At 48.3% G+C, this 6,000-nt stretch overlaps 1 protein-coding gene across 1 annotated transcript in view; it reads left to right on the top strand.

Moving 5' to 3' along the window:
• Window positions 1–594: 594 nt before the first annotated feature.
• Window positions 595–6,000, top strand: part of KLHL29 (kelch like family member 29) — a 473,943-nt gene continuing 468,537 nt past the window's right edge. The window contains exon 1 of the mRNA XM_019537334.1: window positions 595–703. The gene's annotated coding sequence lies outside the window, so the exon portion shown is untranslated. The remainder of the gene's footprint in view (window positions 704–6,000) is intronic.

The following is a 6,000-nucleotide window of genomic DNA, read 5'->3' as shown; positions in this document are numbered from 1 at the left end:
GGAATGCATGCCACTTCCTGTCATGAAGATTGCTTTCACGTATATTAAGTCTGAGAGGGGGAGCATAGATATAAAACTGCTTTTCTATAATGAATAGTTGCTTTAGTCTGGGCATTAAAATTAGATATATTTTTTTTAATTTATCTCCTGGGTTTATTTTTTTTTTTCATTTCACAGACAAACTCTGCTAGCAAGAACTTGCCTCTAATGTCATATAGCCTTGAGCTACTGCTGCTGATACTCATACTACTGCTCTCCTTTGTAGCAGTTGGTTAAACAGAATATTGTCACCAGGCCCCGTATTTTTTTCCCCATCTTGATTAGAAGGTTAACACTGTGTTATCTTGGGTATTAGATGCTAGCTGCTAAACCCTAAGAATTTACCAGGACTCCGGCTGTCCAAGCTTCATGGCAGATTTTTGTCACTTCTAGGGGATTAAAGTTCTTCATGCCGATCATGGTGGCATTTGACTTCTTCCATTGTGGAGCTATTTTTTACTTGTTTGGTGGCTCATTCAAAGTCTCTTATTAAATATAGATTACTTCATCTTCAGATAGAAAATAGCCTTTCTTTTTCCTTCAGCTCTTTCTAGGTAGTCTGGTTTCCCAGAAAACTTCCGCTAAATGCAAGGGCTTGCTGTCCAGTGGTATATTTGCTGTATCATCAGAGACTGAATTTGACAGAGATTCTGGAAATATTAAGGTAAGTGTGTAATTATATATGTCAGTTTCCTGATGGAGTCCCCTTTTAGGGCCTTCTTGGGTTTCTCATTCATGACCTCTTATCATTTAGCATAAGCACAATCTGGGCCTGATTTTGTTCTACCTTTCGCTAACGGCAGCAAACCCATGTTGGAGCAGATGCAATTGAACTGCTGTGTTGCAATATAAGAAATGAAGGAGTTGGGTAAACACTGTTTCTGAAAATACTACCATGCATTGCCATTTTTAAAAAATTTTCTAGACCAATTCAAAATAGTAAAGCCACTGCCAATACCAAACATTCCTAGAACCAGCCCTGCCACTGTAAGTCACTTGTTCAGCAATGGATCTGTTTAATTTATACAATGGATCTGTTTAATTTGTTTTAATTTATACCTATATACTTGTCCTTGTATGTGCTTCTTCATATATTACAAACAGAAAAAGTATGTTAAAGGAATTGCTGTCAAATTTGTAACATCAAGCACTTGGAATCAGAAAATGACAGAATTAAGGTTGCCTAACATTTAAAAAACAGCAAGCTGGGGGAAAAATTAGAGTTTTGGTATGTTGCATCATACTGACAACCACGTGGGTGATCAGGATTTGGCACGTTTATCTAAATCTACCCCTCAGCACCTCTGCCACTTGTGCTAAGTTGGCTGCTAAGAGGATGAGTATTCATCCTTTGTCAGGGGTATTAAACATACAACCCGTGAGCCAGGTCTGACCCATTGGATTGTTGCGATGGCTGGAGCTGCTGTGCTGGCCTGGCTCTGGAACCCAGGGGTTTAATACTGCAACCACTTGGCCCTCCTTTTACCTGTAGCAGTATTCAGGTGTCAGTGCAGTTAAAATCAGCAGCAGGGAGGTGAAGAGGGGTGAGCAAGGATAGCATTGAACTCCTGGGCATTGAGCCAGAGGGTCCAGTAGCTGCAGGGGTTCATGTTTAGCCTGTGAGAAACCTGCATTCTGGTCCTGGCCTGCAGGGCCAAATGAGTTTGACACTCCTGTGTCGCAGGGCACTAAGGTGCCTGCTCCTTTAAGGGCTGAAACCGCCTAGGGAGAGAGCCCTAGCAGTCAGGCAGGGACATCACAGGTGCAGGTTACTGTGGCAGCAGGCCGAAGGAGGGAATTAGCCTGTACCTGTAGCCAGTAAGCTGACTGGAAGAAGCAGGGCCCTGGGCCCATATAAACCCCAGGGCCAAGGTTCCCTCTAAAGTGTGCGTGGCCGTGGCCACGCACAACTAAAAGTGTAGCTGTGCAGGCCTTTTCAAGGCCGTGCACCAGAAGAGGAGCTGTAATTCAGCTCCTAGGCAAGGTGGGGGCGGAAGCCTGGTGTGGGCTCTGCTGGGTCCAGGGAAGTGCTCCGCTTCTCTGCATCAGAGCCGGGGAGTGGAGCACTTCCTCAGAGCCAGCAGAGCCCACGCCATCCTCCATCCCTGCTTTCCCTCATCTCGGGGAGGAGCCGCTGCCTGCCCCAGTGAGGCTCCACTGGTTCCGGGACACCGCTTCGCTCCCCAGCATGGCCTCGGGGAGCAAGGAGGCATGTGGCGTCAGGGCCAGGGTGCGGAGCAGTGTCCCAGAGCTGGTGGAGCCTCACTGGGGCAGGCAGTGGCTCCTCCCTGAGATGAGGCAAGGCAGGGATGGAGGCTGGCTTGGGCTCTGCTGGCTCCGGGGAAGTGCTCCACTCCCTAGCCCTGATGTGGGGGAGTAGAGCACTTCCCCGGAGCCTGCGCCAGCCCCAGCCTCCGGCCCCCAGCTTCTCGGCGTCAGCCCCCAGCTGGAGTGAGGCGGCATATGGACTGCTACTCCTTAGAGGAAACGTTGTCCAGGGCTGGGACTAGACAGTCGGTTCCCTGCCAGCAGCCAAAGGAGAAGGAGCCTCCAGGGAGGAATTGCCCAGAGATGCTGCAGCTGCCTGGTATGCAGCACTTAGGACTAATGGGGATCCAGGAACTCACCAGGTACCCTTGACTACTAGGCACTTAGTGCCAGGGAGGAAGTTTGACTCTTTTAAAGGGGCAGAGCACACCCTGAACTTTTTGTGGTACGTTATAGCTCAGGGGCTCATATTTTCATGCTGTCTTATAACTCCAGAGGATCGGGCTGAGGCTGTTGGGGAAGGAGGAGGTCTCATTGGGGCCCACTACAGTGTGGGGACCTCAGCACGAGTGCAGGCACTGGATTTGGGGTGAACAGACCCCAGTGCCAGGGGGCAGCGAGAGAGAGAGACAGGGCTGTGGAGAGCTCGGCGCCAAGAGAGAGACAAGGCTGTGAAGAGCCCAGTGACGACCAAAAGCCAAGCTAAATTAAGGCCTTCGAGGGACAATGAGTGAATTCCAACTACAAGGCCTGGGGCTGCTAAAGGGGTGGTTTGGAGCCACGCATCTAGCCCATGAGACTAAGGATGTCCCGAGAAGCATTCATTTTGGAGTGGGACCCAAAAGGGGTCCAGGAACCCACAGGGTTCAGTGGGGTCCATCAGGACCATGCCCAAAATACAACTTGAGGGTAGCCTCCCTATTTACTATAGTACTCCAAGACGTGGCAGGAAAGAAAGAGGGTGCCCATTGGGCAGGATTGGCATGGTTAAGGGGACCTAGAGGTATCATGGCCATCCCTGAAGTCCCTGTCCTGTGACTTTCTGCTCTGTGATGCTTTGCTGGATGTCCTAAGACCCGAAGAAGCCAGGAAGACCTACCTGAAAGGCGGGATGAGAGGGACGCCGCAGCGGAGGGAGAACTCACGCGGCTCGTTAGCCGCGTCTATGTATAGCTGAGGCCGGCAGCTGACGATGACGTCGGATGCCGGCCGGGGGATTTAAAAATGGCAGCCGCCGCTTCAGAGGCAGCGGATGGTGAGGGGAATGAATGGCTGTCTGAGCCGTACCCGACACGAGCCCAGCGGGACAGACAGCGAAGAGCCAGTGTGCCAGGTAGGATGGTGGCATGGAGAGAAGGAATGACAACGGGATCACCAGAGGATAGACCCCGAGGGGTCAGATCGGGTGAGACACGGAACATTGAGACTGCCTAGGACGATTCAGCACACCATGAAGTAAGTGTCGAGGCAGTGGGTGCGGGGATCGCTGAAGAGAAGCGAGAGACCAAAGGATCACTTGGTGGGAGAGAGAGATCGGGGCGGGATCACCGCTGAGAATAGAGGACGTCGAGTGAAGGATAAGGGGGCAGCACTAAATATCCAGGAGGCGTTCCTCCTGGGCACAATTATAGGGTGCTGGTGGTGGGTCAGTGAGGTAGTCGGCACAGAAGAACCCCTTGGAAGAAGCACGTAGATCAGGGTGTATAGGGTGATGGTTCGGTGGTAGTATCTATTGCAGTAGAGTTAAGGCATCTATACAGGTGGGTGTGAAGGGCCCGACGTCAGGGCCGGGGTGACCCAAGGGCTTTGAGTAAAACCCAAAGACACAGGTCACTAGAGAAGTCTGCGGGATCATCACAGAGCAGGCACAGGGAAGTGGAGGCCACAGGTGGCGTGAGGCCGGGGTGTAGGGGTGGCAGGAGCCCCGTGTGTAACCGACGAGGCAGACCCGGGCCACCGAGGGACCTGTGAACTAGCCCCGCCCCACTAGTGTAACAGCAAGTTGTGGCTGGTGAGAGGCGGGGTCAGTGACACAGGAAGATGAACGACCACAGTAACACCCACGCCCGGTGAAGAGGGTGGTCACCGACACGAATAGCCAGACACCTAGTAGTGATACTCAAAGGCCCGTTGGGGACACTTAGCAAATCTAGGCTGACAGCACATGAAAATCGAGTCTTGGGCTACATTTGCATTTTGGGTTGTAGAGGGAAATGTGTGATCTCTGGGTACAGTCTCTCATTCTCTCACCCCTGTCCCATGCCAGAAAATCTCTGCTGAAGTTGGGCAGATTTTCACATGGATGGTATGCCCTGACACCAAGCTTACCTGTCTACCAAATTACAAGCCCTTGCTTTAAAATATGGGGGTGATTGTTAAAAAATTGCTAGAATGTTGTGTTTTTTTTAACAAGGACAGAATAACTTTTTTTTTTCCCCCTTTTGTCCTTGGAAATGGCTAGATTATTTTGTCTGCCTTTAAAAGGAAAAACAGGCTAAAAATAAATCCAGCTTGAGGCAGATAAAATTTCAGTGCAAACTGATTAAAGTTTTGGCAAAGTTATAAGCACCTGAAAACTGGGTCCTGCAGTGGGAAGTGTCAGGCAACCTTCATAATAGGCCATTACAGGTGGTTCATTTTGCGATGTGTCCACACAAATATACCAACATGTTATATTTCTGAGACTAATGTCTTTGAGGCTCTCCTAATACAACTGCTTTATAGCTTCTTAATGCTGCTTTTTTTTCAATATACCATCCCCAAGCATAAGCATGTGTCCACATATAGTAAGTATCTGCATGTGCTCGTGTTTGCACAATATTCAAAACTACGAGATGCAATGGAAACATTTGCATATGATTAAATGTTATTAGCAGCATAGAGAAAAAGATGAAATGCTATTATAACCCATATAATACATACGTTTTGTGTATGCCTTTAAATACAAACTATTGTTGGAAAAAGATTCAGAATTGTGAACAAGGTATTTTGTTTTATAAACTGCTACTTTTTATTACATTAAGTAGTGTGTGTGTGTGTGTGTGTGTGTGTGTCTATGTATGTAGTGCTATGATGCAAATTTCAAACAAATGTCATTCTGTTTTGGGTGTAATAAAATCAGTATTCCCAAAACAACTTGAAGTAACTTGAAAATGAATCATTTTTTCTGTATGTCTTGGTTGAGTGTGTATTGGGGGCCCACCCAGGGAATGGACCAGAAGGGATGCTATCCGAAATTTTGCCTGACTGGGGTGTGTCAAGTGATTACATGGCCACTGGAGAGAGGAAGACATCTGTTCCTGCATGCCTTGCTGTTTAGTTCATTGGTGGGAGGGGAAGTGAAGGGACACAGAGGAATCCGTGTTGCAATGCTTGGATAATAATAACAACTGAGTCTGGCCAGTATGGTTGAAGCTCATGTTGGAGGTCCTTTTGTTTTGGGTTGAAATACAAGACTGAGCAAGCATGTAGTTGTGAAGAGGGAGTCTGGTGTGGAGAGTTAAATATAGTAAGGTGGAAAGAATAGTGAAGAAAAGGAAAGAGTATCTACATGAGAAGTAGAAAGGAAGAGAAAATGCGTAGAAGAGAGAAGGAAGACCTGGCTTGTACCGAGGAATTTTTAAGCGTAATGAAATTTGCTGTCCAATCCACGAGGACAAAAATCTATGGCAGTACAGCATACATACCACTGAA

This window comes from Crocodylus porosus, unplaced genomic scaffold, assembly GCF_001723895.1.
Source record: "Crocodylus porosus isolate Cpor-Errol unplaced genomic scaffold, CroPor_comp1, whole genome shotgun sequence".
NCBI classification, from domain to species: domain Eukaryota; kingdom Metazoa; phylum Chordata; order Crocodylia; family Crocodylidae; genus Crocodylus; species Crocodylus porosus.
The sequence above is the reverse complement of the archived record's forward strand: the minus strand, read 5'-3'. Positions and strand labels throughout refer to the sequence as shown.